The sequence below is a fragment of the Scyliorhinus torazame genome, chromosome 5, assembly GCF_047496885.1.
Source record: "Scyliorhinus torazame isolate Kashiwa2021f chromosome 5, sScyTor2.1, whole genome shotgun sequence".
Classification (NCBI taxonomy): domain Eukaryota; kingdom Metazoa; phylum Chordata; class Chondrichthyes; order Carcharhiniformes; family Scyliorhinidae; genus Scyliorhinus; species Scyliorhinus torazame.
Window position 1 is genome coordinate 99045405 of NC_092711.1, and position 13956 is coordinate 99059360.

The window sequence follows — 13956 nt, forward strand, 5'->3', positions numbered from 1 at the left end:
ACATTTTCTTTTTTTTTTATTAAATATTTTATTGAAAATTTTTGGTCAACCAACACAGTACATTGTGCATCCTTTACACAATATTATAACAACACAAATAACAATGACCTATTTTATAAACAAAAAAAAAAAAAAAAGAATAAATAATAAATAACAAAAATGAAAACTAGCCCTAATTGGCAACTGCCTTGTCACAAGTAACACTCTCCAAAAATATAATTTAACAGTCCAATATATAATTATCTGTAGCAACGACCTATACATACTATACAGTATATATTAACAACCCTGAGTGTCCTTCTGGTTCCTCCTCCCCCCCCCCCCACCCCTCCCCCCCACCCACCCCCCCCACCCCCGATCCTGGGCTGCTGCTGCTGCCTTCTTTTTCCCATTCCGTCTATCTTTCTGCGAGGTATTCGACGAACGGTTGCCACCGCCTGGTGAACCCTTGAGCCGACCCCCTTAGGACGAACTTAATCCACTCTAGCTTTATAAACCCCGCCATGTCATTTATCCAGGTCTCCACCCCCGGGGGCTTGGCTTCTTTCCACATTAGCAATATCCTGCGCCAGGCTACTAGGGACGCAAAGGCCAAAACATCGGCCTCTCTCGCCTCCTGCACTCCCGGCTCTTGTGCAACCCCAAATATAGCCAACCCCCAGCTTGGTTCGACCCGGACTCCTACTACTTTTGAAAGCACCTTTGTCACCCCCATCCAAAACCCCTGTAGTGCCGGGCATGACCAAAACATATGGGTATGATTCGCTGGGCTTCTCGAGCACCTCGCACACCTATCCTCCACCCCAAAAAATTTACTGAGCCGTGCTCCAGTCATATGTGCCCTGTGTAATACTTTAAACTGAATCAGGCTTAGCCTGGCACACGAGGACGACGGGTTTACCCTGCTTAGGGCATCTGCCCACAGCCCCTCCTCGATCTCCTCCCCCAGCTCTTCTTCCCATTTCCCTTTTAGTTCATCTACCATAGTCTCCCCTTCGTCCCTCATTTCCCTATATATATCTGACACCTTACCATCCCCCACCCATGTCTTTGAGATCACTCTGTCCTGCACCTCTTGTGTCGGGAGCTGCGGGAATTCCCTCACCTGTTGCCTCGCAAAAGCCCTCAGTTGCATATACCTGAATGCATTCCCTTGGGGCAACCCATATTTCTCGGTCAGCGCTCCCAGACTCGCGAACTTCCCATCCACAAACAGATCTTTCAGTTGCGTTATTCCTGCTCTTTGCCACATTCCATATCCCCCATCCATTCCCCCCGGGGCAAACCTATGGTTGTTTCTTATCGGGGACCCCCCCAAGGCTCCAGTCTTTCCCCTATGCCGTCTCCACTGTCCCCAAATCTTCAGTGTAGCCACCACCACCGGGCTTGTGGTGTAGTTCCTCGGTGAGAACGGCAATGGGGCTGTCACCATAGCCTGTAGGCTAGTCCCCCTACAGGACGCCCTCTCTAATCTCTTCCACGCCGCTCCCTCCTCCTCTCCCATCCACTTACTCACCATTGAAATATTAGCAGCCCAATAATACTCACTTAGGCTCGGTAGTGCCAGCCCCCCCCCCTATCCCTGCTACGCTGTAAGAATCCCTTCCTCACTCTCGGGGTCTTCCCGGCCCACACAAAACCCATGATGCTCTTTTCAATCCTTTTAAAAAAAGCCTTCGTGATCACCACCGGGAGGCACTGAAACACAAAGTGGAATCTCGGGAGGACCACCATCTTAACCGCCTGCACCCTCCCTGCCATTGACAGGGATACCATATCTCATCTCTTGAAATCCTCCTCCATCTGTTCCACCAACCGCGTTAAATTTAATCTATGCAATGTGCCCCAATTCTTAGCTATCTGGATCCCCAGGTAACGAAAGTCCCTTGTTACCTTCCTCAACGGTAGGTCCTCTATTTCTCTACTCTGCTCCCCTGGATGCACCACAAACAACTCACTTTTCCCCATGTTCAATTTATACCCTGAAAAATCCCCAAACTCCCCAAGTATCCGCATTATTTCTGGCATCCCCTCCGCCGGGTCCGCCACGTATAGTAGCAAATCGTCCGCATACAAAGATACCCGGTGCTCTTCTCCTCCCCTAAGTACTCCCCTCCACTTCTTGGAACCCCTCAACGCTATCGCCAGGGGCTCAATTGCCAGTGCAAACAATAATGGGGACAGAGGGCATCCCTGCCTTGTCCCTCTATGGAGCCGAAAATATGCAGATCCCCGTCCATTCGTGACCACGCTCGCCACTGGGGCCCTATACAACAGCTGCACCCATCTAACATACCCCTCTCCAAAACCAAATCTCCTCAACACCTCCCACAAATAATCCCACTCCACTCTATCAAATGCTTTCTCGGCATCCATCGCCACTACTATCTCCGTTTCTCCCTCTGGTGGGGCCATCATCATTACCCCTAACAACCTCCGTATATTCGTGTTCAGCTGTCTCCCCTTCACAAACCCAGTTTGGTCCTCGTGGACCACCCCCGGGACACATTCCTCTATTCTCATTGCCATTACCTTGGCCAGGACCTTGGCATCTACATTTAGGAGGGAAATAGGTCTATAGGACCCGCATTGTAGCGGGTCCTTTTCCTTCTTTAAGAGAAGCGATATCGTTGCTTCAGACATAGTCGGGGGCAGTTGTCCCCTTTCCTTTGCCTCATTAAAGGTCCTCGTCAGTACCGGGGCGAGCAAGTCCACATATTTTCGATAGAATTCGACTGGGAATCCATCCGGTCCCGGGGCCTTTCCCGCCTGCATGCTCCTAATTCCTTTCACCACTTCTTCTGCCTCGATCTGTGCTCCCAGTCCCACCCTTTCCTGTCTTCCACCTTGGGAATTTCCAGCCGATCCAAGAAGCCCATCATTCTCTCCCTCCCATCCGGGGGTTGAGCTTCATATAATTTTTTATAAAATGCCTTGAACACTCCATTCACTCTCTCCGCTCCCCGCTCCATCTCTCCTTCCTCATCCCTCACTCCCCCTATTTCCCTCGCTGCTCCCCTTTTCCTCAATTGGTGTGCCAGCAACCTGCTCGCCTTCTCCCCATATTCGTACTGTACACCCTGTGCCTTCCTCCATTGTGCCTCTGCAGTGCCTGTAGTCAGCAAGTCAAATTCTACATGAAGCCTTTGCCTTTCCCTGTACAGTCCCTCCTCCGGTGCTTCCGCATATTGTCTGTCCACCCTCAAAAGTTCTTGCAGCAACCGCTCCCGTTCCTTACTCTCCTGCTTCCCTTTATGTGCCCTTATTGATATCAGCTCCCCTCTAACCACCGCCTTCAACGCCTCCCAGACCACTCCCACCTGGACCTCCCCATTATCATTGAGTTCCAAGTACTTTTCAATGCACCCCCTCACCCTTAGACACACCCCCTCATCTGCCATTAGTCCCATGTCCATTCTCCAGGGTGGGCGCCCTCCTGTTTCCTCCCCTATCTCCAAGTCCACCCAGTGTGGAGCGTGATCCGAAATGGCTATAGCCGTATACTCCGTTCCCCTCACCTTCGGGATCAATGCCCTACCCAGCACAAAAAAGTCTATTCGCGAGTAGACTTTATGGACATAGGAGAAAAACAAGAACTCCTTACTCCTAGGTCTGCTAAATGTCCACGGGTCTACACCTCCCATCTATTCCAGCTCCATAAAATCTTTAAGCACCTTGGCTGCTGCCGGCCTCCTTCCAGTCCTGGACTTCGACCTATCCAGCCCTGGTTCCAACACCGTATTAAAATCTCCCCCCATTATCAGCTTTCCCACCTCTAGGTCCAGAATGCGTCCTAGCATCCGCCTCATAAAATTGGCATCATCCCAGTTCGGGGCATATACGTTTACCAAAACCACCGTCTCCCCCTGTAGTTTGCCACTCACCATCACGTATCTGCCCCCGTTATCCGCCACTATAGTCTTTGCCTCGAACATTACCCGCTTCCCCACTAATATAGCCACCCCCCTGTTTTTCGCATCTAGCCCCGAATGGAACACCTGCCCCACCCATCCTTTGCGTAGCCTAACCTGGTCTATCAGTTTCAGGTGCGTTTCCTGTAACATAACCACATCTGCCTTAAGTTTCTTAAGGTGTGCGAGTACCCGTGCCCTCTTTATCGGCCCGTTCAGCCCTCTCACGTTCCACGTGATCAGCCGAGTTGGGGGGCTTCCTACCCCCCCCCTTGTCGATTAGCCATCACCTTTTTCCAGCTCCTCACCCGGTTCCCACGCAGCTGTATCTCCCCCAGGCGGTGCCCCCCCCGCCCATCCTCTCCCATACCAGCTCCCCCCTCTCCCCAGCAGCAGCAACCCAGTAATTCCCCCCTCCCACCCCCCCCCCGCTAGATCCCCCGCTAGCGTAATTACTCCCCCCATGTTGCTCCCAGAAGTCAGCAAACTCTGGCTGACCTCGGCTTCCCCCCGTGGCCTCGGCTTGCACCGTGCGACGCCCCCTCCTTCCTGCTTCTCTATTCCAGCCATGATTATCATAGCGCGGGAACCAAGCCCGCGCTTCTCCCTTGGCCCCGCCCCCAATGGCCAACGCCCCATCTCCTCCACCACCCCTCCGCGAGAGACCTTTTAAATGTGTAGACTGTGGGAAGTGCTATAAAAGTTCCCTCAACCTAATGCGTCATCAGCGAGCTCACACTGATGAGAGACCGTTCAGGTGCTCAGACTGTGGAACTGGGTTCAGGCAGTCATCTGAACTCATTGTACACCAGCGAATTCACACTGGGGAGAGGCCATTCACCTGCTCCAAGTGTGGGAAAGGATTCACTCAGTCATCCACTCTGCAAAGACACCAGCGAGTTCACACTGGGGAGAGACCGTTCCCCTGCTTCGTGTGTGGGAAGAGATTCACTCGGTTGTCCATCCTCACAAGTCACCAGTGTGTTTGCAAATAATTAGTGATTATATTTTACTGTTAACCACATCCAGGAATGAACCTTGTTCATAAATGTCGAATTCTCCTGATGTTTTATCAAGAAAATTTGTGAGAAGAATCCAAGAAATTGAACTATTTTCTATGTGTAATATCATTTTTTGTAACTGGTGAAGTGTGAGAGTGGTCCTTACAGTGGGAGAAAGAGTAGCTGTGTGAAGTTAAACTGAGTTTGATGTGTTAACGAGCCCAGCTAGACTTCAAACCAGATGTTTACCGAAACAATGTAGTCAGGTTGGGTAGAGAACAGAAACAGATGTGAATGGATGGTTGTTATTCAAAAGATGCAAGGTGTGAAAGAAAGGTGTCAGGAATGAAGTATGGATAAAGTAAATTCACTTTTTAAAATTATGAATGTTAAAGTAAAGGGATTATGTTAATCAATTCTGGGAGAGATTTGTTTGAAAGAAATTGGGTAAAATGATGGCGAGATCAAAGGGAAGGAACGTAGTTAAGGGGATACTGAAATAAAAATTGCTTATTGTCGCAAGTAGGCTTCAAATGAAGTTACTGTAAAAAGCCCCAGAAACCTGTGAAGATACTGTTTGAATCTCAGCCCAGAAAGCTGTGTGAAGGAAGCCAGATTTGAAAAGCCAGTTAACTGCTGGTTAACCTCGAGCAAATTGGAGTAAAGGCAAAGTTTGGGACAAGGTTTCTGCATTTTATAGATCTTAAAATCTATAAGGCGTTGCTGGACAGATTGGGGAAGGTTAGCTCTGAGGTAGTTAAATTAAGATTGTTTGGAACTGTTTAAAGTATTGGGATGTGTGAAGCCATTTTATTTATTTTTCTATTCCATCATAAACATTTTCTTTGCTAAGAAACCATCACAAGTAGTCGGGTACATCATTTCTGGAGTTCTCAAACTCTCCTTGTGCTATACAAATTGCAAAGACAAACTGTGAGGACAAATGTCTCAAATTTCCTTTCTGGACGTGCCCTTAACAGTAAATAAACTCCAGCTCAGTTATAGGGGTTAATATTACAGGTAAAAGTCAAATAAATCAGCATTGCGTGAAACAATGTGCATCAAGTATTTTAAAATATTTCTAACAAAAGTTCTTCCTTTTGAAATGTTGTCCCCCCTCCCCCTGTTTCATCCATCCTCACCTCCGACAACAAGTATGTGGAGTTCATGGGGTTTCTTTGTCACTGAGATTGAGGCAATCTGATCAGCTGCCTCTGCTACTTCCCTCCCTTCCACTAACCCACCAGACCAAACTACATCTAAAGTTCCTCCTCGTCTGAGCCCTGAATTCGGATCTTTCTCCAGTTTCTCTCCAATCTTCTCTCTCCCTCTGAGCTTATATTGTCCATCAGACGCAACTTCTGTTCCCTTGACTCCATTCACACAAAACAGTTGACCATCCAACCTCTCTATGTTAGTTGATATGTTTCCAGTTCTCTCTCATTTGGTTCTGTCCTTCTCACTTTAATGCAACATCATCACCCATCCTAAACAGAACACTTGACCCCACCACCTTTGCAAATTTCGAAGACATCTCCAATCTCCCTAACCTCTCCAAAGTCCTTGTACTCGGCGTCCCCCAAGAATCTATCCTCGGCCCCTCCTACTTCCCATCTACAAGCTGCCACGAGGTGACATCATCCCAAAGCACCGTGTTAGTTTTCACAAGTACACCGACAACACCCAGCTCTACCTCACCCCCATCCCTCTCCATTCCTCCACTGTTACTAAATTATCAAACTGCTTATCCCACGTCCAGTACTGGATGAAAGGTTTTCCTCCAATTAAAAATTGGGAAGACCAAAGCCATTGTCTTCAGTCACCATTAGAAATTCAATTCCCTAACTCCCGAGTCCATCCCTCTCCCTGGGAACTGTCTGAGGCTGAACCACACTCTGCACAATCTCCATGTCAGATTTGACCCCAAGATGAGTTTCTGACCCCATATCCACACCATCACTGATACCAGATGTTTCAATCTCCAAAATGTTACCAGGGTCCACCTCACCCCAGCTCATTTGCTGCTCTTATTTTGTGTAATAACCTTTGATGTGGTACCTTGGGAAATACCTCCTGGAAATCTAGATAAAGTACATCTACAGGTTCCCCTTTATTGACATCCCTTGTTACTTCCTCAGAGAACCTTGCTAAATTCGCCGATCACGATTGATTCCCTGAATGCCATTTTTAAACACTGTCAAAAGAAAAATCTAATCTCCTCTGCCCCCTTTGCCAATTACCTTAGAGGGATCGCTTTCTGTTAAAGAGCTTGTCAACCCCTCTCACCCACTTTCCCGAAAGTGAATAAATTTAATCAGGAAAAGTCCAACAAATTCAAATATTTTCCGGTTAAAAGTTTATTGATGAAACAGAAACATGGCTAAAAAAAAAACAGAAAATTACTTGAGGATCAAAGACAACCAGAGTAACAGGATGTTCACAATGTTCTGGGTCCCAAATGGTTCCCCTTCTCTGTTCCCTGTTCATGTGACTCCCTGCTTTGGACACGGGGGCACTGGACCTTGGGGGTCGAATCACCGACACCCCCAGTCACCCTCCCCTGAACCCTGATTGGTTGGAGGTTCTCAGTCAGGCTTCCAGCACCTTCCTGTCTCTATTCTGAAAAATGAAGTGAAAATCGCTTATTGTCACAAGTAGGCTTCAAATGAAGTTACTGTGAAAAGCCCCTCGTCGCCACGTTCTGGCGCCTGTTCGGGGAGGCTGGTATGGGAATTGAACCGTGCTGCTGGCCTGCCTTGGTCTGCTTTAAAAGCCAGCTCTTTAGCCCGGTGCTAAATCAGCCCATATTAGCGACACCCATGGCAGTTTCCCACCTGGGGAACAAGCCCCGTTATTCTCAGCTAAATTGTGCCCTCAGCTCCATCACCTGGCTGTCAGTGACACGAGCAATAGAGACTGAAAGGTGCCCGAGGCTCAAATAGGAAGACAAAACTTGTGGATTAGGATCTTCGTAAAGGTCAGCAACTTCTTATAAAAAAATCAAATTCCCAGTCAACAACTTAAAGGATCACATGACGGGACTTTTAATACAACAAACAAACAAACTAGAAGCTACTTTAACTCGGAAACCTACACATTACACTATAAACTAGAACTTTGCCCTTTTACATAACCTACAATCACACTCCAAGATTATAGTTACTCTGTCCTGGAAGTTGAAACTTAATTGTCTCAGAACCTGTCCAAAGTGATGATTCATTCCCGAGGATTTACTTCAGTTCTTCAACCAAGACACTGAGAAAAAAAAGGAAGAATAGAATAGAATGTGAACTGGCAAAATACATAAAAATGGACTCGAAAAGCTTCTGTGGCTACGGAAAAAGGAAACATTTTGCTCAGACAAAAGGTTTGTCCATTCCAGATAGAGTCAAGAGAATTTAGAATTAGGAATAGCGATCTCTCCAGCCACCTCGTTCAACACTCTGGGATGTGGATCATCAGCTTTTGGGGATTTATTCACTTTCAACCCCATTAATTTCTCCAGTGCTACTTTTTCACCAATAATCTCTGCCAGTCCCTTGGTTCTCTGGTGTTTTGTGGACAATTTCTGTATCTTCCTCTGTGAAGACAGACACAGATTTGGTTAGTTTATCTGCCATTTCCTTACTCCCCATTATAAACTCTCCTGTCTCTGGCTGGAATGGACCTACATTGGTCTTCGCTAATTTTTTCCTTTTCACATTCCTGTGGAAGTTTTTCCAGTTGGTTTTTATGTTTCTCGCCATCAGTTTCTTGGTCCTTCTTTGCTGAACTCTAATGGATCTCATGGAATCTTTAACTTTTCTTGTTAGCCATGGTTACATCACTTTTCTTGTTGGATTTTTGTTCCTTAAAGGAATCTATATTTGTTGTATACATGTGAAATAAAAGTCGCAAAAATCCCAGAGGACCATAGGCTGCTCTCTCCTTTGACAGAGAGAGAGCTGACTGGGGGTGATTTAACCTGAGGGTCAGCACACCTCAGGCGAGGGGCCTGGTTGAGAAGGCGGGGCCTTCATGAATAAACTCAGCCAGTACGGGAGTTGAATCCTCACTGTTGGCCTTGCTCTGCATCACAAACCAGCCGTCCAGCCCAACTGAGCTAACCGACATCCTGATAAATATGTAATAATTCCTTAAATATTAGGTATTCCCTGTACCAATCAGTTTCCCAGTCCACTCAGACAACATGCCCCTCATACCCTGATAGATTTTTTCTGTGAGGAACACCCAGATAAATTAAACAAAAGAACCACGTAACCACCAGGGCCCATTTCCATGGCAACGTGGTATGCTTTGGGGGGGGGTTTGAAACAGAAATGGAAACTAACTATCTTCAAGCTTCCAAACACCCTTTCACTCTATGATCCTTGTACAATTTGACGCCAGTTATTAGCAACAAGGCTCAAAGAGCATCAGCCCACTGGAGGCAAAGTGGTGAGACCGGCCAGTCCAGCAGAAAGAAACCCTCCGACCATCCCCACTGACCACCTGTCAGAATGAACAAAATGCAGTCCTGGGTGTAGAGCAGAAACAATAACAGCAGAATCCAACTCCTGTAATCAATTGTGAAATTGTTGGTGTCACAGCTGATGCGATGAAACATGCAATCCCGTCTCACATTGAGAGGTGGACGGCGTCTCCTTAGTGTGAACTCACTGGTGTGACTGCAGGTGAGATAACCGAGTGAAACTCTTCCTACACCGAGAGCAGGTGGACGGTGTCTCCCCAGTGTGAACTCGCTGGTGTGACTGCAGGTTGAATACTCGAGTAAATCCTTTCCCACACTGAGAGCAGGTGAATGGCCTCTCCCCAGTTTTGATTTATTATTGTCACATGTATTAGTATACAGTGAAAGGTATTGTTTCTTGCATGCTGTACAAACAATGCATACCGTACATAGGGAAGGAAGGAGAGACTGCAGAATATAATGTTACAGTTATAGCAAGGTGTAGAGAAAAGATCAACTTAATACGAGGTAGGTCCATTCAAAAGTCTGATGGCAGTAGGGAAGAAGCTGTTCTTGAGTCGTTTGGTACGTGACCTCAAACCTTGGTCTCTTTTTCCTGACGGAAGTAGGTGGAAGAGCGAATGTCCTTGGTGCATGGGGTCCTTAATTATGCTGGCTGCCTTTCTGAGGCAGCGGGAATTATAGATAGAGTCAATGGATGGGAGGCTGGTTTGCATGATGGATTGAGCTTCATTCACAACCTTTTGTAGTTTCCTGCGGTCTTGGGCAGAGCAGACTCCATACCAGGCTGTGATACAACCAGAAAGAATGCTTTCTATGGTGTATCTGGTGCCTTTGTTATCTAGGTGTTCCAGAGTAGAGTGCAGGGCCATGGAGATGGCGTCTGCTGTGGACCTGTTGTAGCAGTAGGCGAACTGTCGTGGATCAAGGCAATCCGGGAGGCTGGAGTTGATTCGGGCTGTGACCAGTGGTGTTCCACAGGGATCAGTGCTGGGACCTTTGCTGTTTGTAGTATATATAAATGATTTGCAGGAAAATGTAACTGGTCTGATTAGTAAGTTTGCAGACGACACAAAGGTTGGTGGAATTGCGGATAGTGATGAGGACTGTCAGAGGATACAGCAGGATTTAGATTGTTTGGAGACTTGGGCGGAGAGATGGCAGATGGAGTTTCATCTGGACAAATGTGAGGTAATGCATTTTGGAAGGTCTAATGCAGGTAGGGAATATACAGTGAATGGTAGAACCCTCAAGAGTATTGAAAGTCAAAGAGATCTAGGAGTACAGGTCCACAGGTCACTGAAAGGGGCAACACAGGTGGAGAAGGTAGTCAAGAAGGCATACGGCATGCTTGCCTTCATTGGCCGGGGCATTGAGTATAAGAATTGGCAAGTCATGTTGCAGCTGCATAGAACCTTAGTTAGGCCACACTTGGAGTATAGTGTTCAATTCTGGTCGCCACACTACCAGAAGGATGTGGAGGCTTTAGAGAGGGTGCAGAGAGATTTACCAGAATGTTGCCTGGTATGGAGGGCATTAGCTATGAGGAGCGGTTCAATAAACTCGGTTTGTTCTCACTGGAACGAAGGAGGTTGAGGGGCGACCTGATAGAGGTCTACAAAATTATGAGGGGCATAGACAGAGTGGATAGTCAGAGGCTTTTCCCCGGGGTAGAGGGGTCAATTACTAGGGCACATAGGTTTAAGGTGAGAGGGGCAAGGTTTAGAGTAGATGTACGAGGCAAGTTTTTTACGCAGAGGGTAGTGGGTGCCTGGAACTCGCTACCGGAGGAGGTGGTGGAAGCAAGGACGATAGTAACATTTAAGGGGCATCTTGACAAATACATGAATAGGATGGGAATAGAGGGATACGGACCCAGGAAGTGTAGAAGATTGTTGTTTAGTCGGGCAGCATGGTCGGCACGGGCTTGGGGGGCCGAAGGGCCTGTTCCTGTGCTGTACATTTCTTTATTCTTTGTTCTTATGACTAACCTTTCAAAGCACTTCATCACGATGGATGTCAGAGCCACTGGACGATAGTCATTTAGGCACTCTGCTTTGCTTTGTTGTGGTACAGGGATGATGGTCGTCTTCTTGAAGCAGATAGGGACCTCAGATTATTGTAAAGAGAGGTTGAAGTGCTCATCCAGGTACCCCATCCGGCCAGTGGCTTTCCGTGGGTTGACCTTCGAGAAGGCTGCTCTGAGTGTGAACTCCCTGGTGTCTCCGCAGGTGAGGGAATTGAGTAAATCCTTTCCCACACTAAGAGCACGTGGATGGCCTCTCCCCAGTGTGAACTCGCTGGTGTCTCTGCATGGTGGATAATTGAGTAAATCCCTTCCCACACTGAGAGCAGGTGAATGGCCTCTCCCCAGTGTGACATCGCTGGTGTGTCCGCAGGTTGGATGAATCACTGAATCCCTTCCCACACTGAGAGCAGGTGAATGGCCTCTCTCCAGTGTGAACTCACTGGTGTGTCCACAGGTTGGATAACTGAGTGAATCCTTTCCCACACTGACAGCAGGTGAACGGCCTCTCCCTGATGTTTGAAATCACTTCCCACAGTCAGAACAGACAAGCACATTGACAGTTTGTGATATTTAGATCCTAATGAATTGAGTGACTGTCAGATCTCGATGTTATATTTGGTTCAAGTTGCCCAGTTGCCAATCCTCCCGTTCTAATGCCTGAAAAATAAGTTTACAAAAATGATCACTGTAAGAATAGGATAGAAATTCACAACAGATCATTCTAGTTTCTATCGAACCTTCTTTCCTCTCTTGCTTTCCCCAAGCATGTGGTCCAGTCAAAATAAAAGACCAAAATCATCTAGAAGTCCCAACAAAAGTGTCGGGAACCTTCCTAACTGAACCAGAATATTGTTCCCAGTGTCTCTGAAACACTCTGTCCGCTGAGGTATCCACTGGTTGTGGAAGGTGTCAAGCATTCCGGTGGGTACTGCATGCTCCCTCTGCAGGGCCACTGGGAACAGACAAGACCACGGAAGAGAAGTCGGCAGCCAGAGTAACCACCCACCCCGTCCATAATAATAATAATCTTTATTGTCACAAGTAGGCGTACATTAACACTGCAATGATGTTACTGTGAAAAGACTCTAGTCGCCACATCCTGGTGCCTGTTCGGGTATACAGAGGGAGAATTCAGAATGTCCAAATTACCTAACAGCACGTCTTTAGGGATTTGTGGGAGGAAACCGGAGCACTCGGAGGAAACCCACAAGGAGAATGTGCAGACTCCAAACAGATAGTGACCCAAGCTGGGAATGGAACCTGGGACCCGGGAGCTGTGAAGCAACAGTGTTACACTGTGTTGCCGTGCTGCCCATCCCACCCAGCTACAATGCACTGTTTTAACCAGATCCAAGAGTAGATTCAAGATGTCACGCTCAGCACAAGGATACTAGATATTATAGACTGTAAGATCCACAAACTCTGTCAAGGTGGCTGCAACTTAACAGGTTATTATGGACATTAAACTGTGGGCAATATTCAATTATGTGACCAATATTTAATTAAACATGGATCTGAATAAGGGAACCTTGCAGCCACCTGTGAAGTTTAAATGTCTCGTTGTGTCAGGATGAACCAGCATTTGAGGAATATGAAATCTCTGGACTGTTGTTCTCCAAGTGCCGTATTGAACACAGGAGAATGAGCTCGAATTGGGACAGAGATAAGTGCGAGTGAGCATCATAACTGCTATTGTATCGGGGTGTTCTGGGTCTTAGAGCTTTAACCCTGCAGTTAATTGTCAGGGTTGCAGTATAATAAACCCCGAACAAAGCAAATGTGTGTGTGAGAAGCACCTGAAGCAACAGGAACCAGCTGAACCAGCAGAGCTGAATGTCTCCCAGTGCAGCCACAGTACTGTACTTATTCCAGCTTCCAAGTCCACCTGAGAACCAACCTCCTGGCTATTCATCTACAAGAAGCTTCAGAGACTCATGAGAATTACTTGTTTCTAAAAATGCTTCACTCCAACTGAAGGATCAGCTCAACAAGAAGACAACAGGCGATATAAAGATTGCAGTCTACATTCCATTTTCATCATTACAGCTTCAACTTGATCTGTACCTAATTTCTGTGTATGTGTCAGTGAGTGTGAAAGAGACGAGAGACTGAGATGTTCAAACATCCAGGGAAATAGTGTGATAATAAATAACCTTTATTCCTTTAAAAATCACCAGAAAGCCTGCTGCTGAAATGTATTTTAAATAAAGAAAAATTACTGTGAGGGTAAGAAAATATCACACAAACATCCTGATATTGGAGTGGAAATGAGATGAAAATGAAAATCGCATATTGTCACAAGTCTGCTCCAAATGAAGTTACTGTGAAAAGCCCCTAGTCGTCACATTCCGTCGCCTGTTCGGGGAGGCTGGTGCGGGAAATGAACCGTGCTGCTGGCCTGCCTTGGTCTGCTTTCAAAGCCAGCAATTTAGCCCTGTGCTAAACCAGCCCAAGGACCATGAAAATCAGCGAAACGACAACAAAATGTAATCAACCGTCGGAAAAACCCCTTCAGGTAGCTATACAGAGGCTGCAGCCTCTCAC

General features: G+C 46.9%; 1 protein-coding gene across 1 annotated transcript in view; it reads right to left on the reverse strand.

Annotated features, from left to right (window-relative positions):
* Positions 1-13956, reverse strand: part of LOC140419119 (uncharacterized) — a 439103-nt gene that overhangs the window by 97286 nt on the left and 327861 nt on the right. The gene's annotated exons all lie outside the window — the stretch shown is intronic.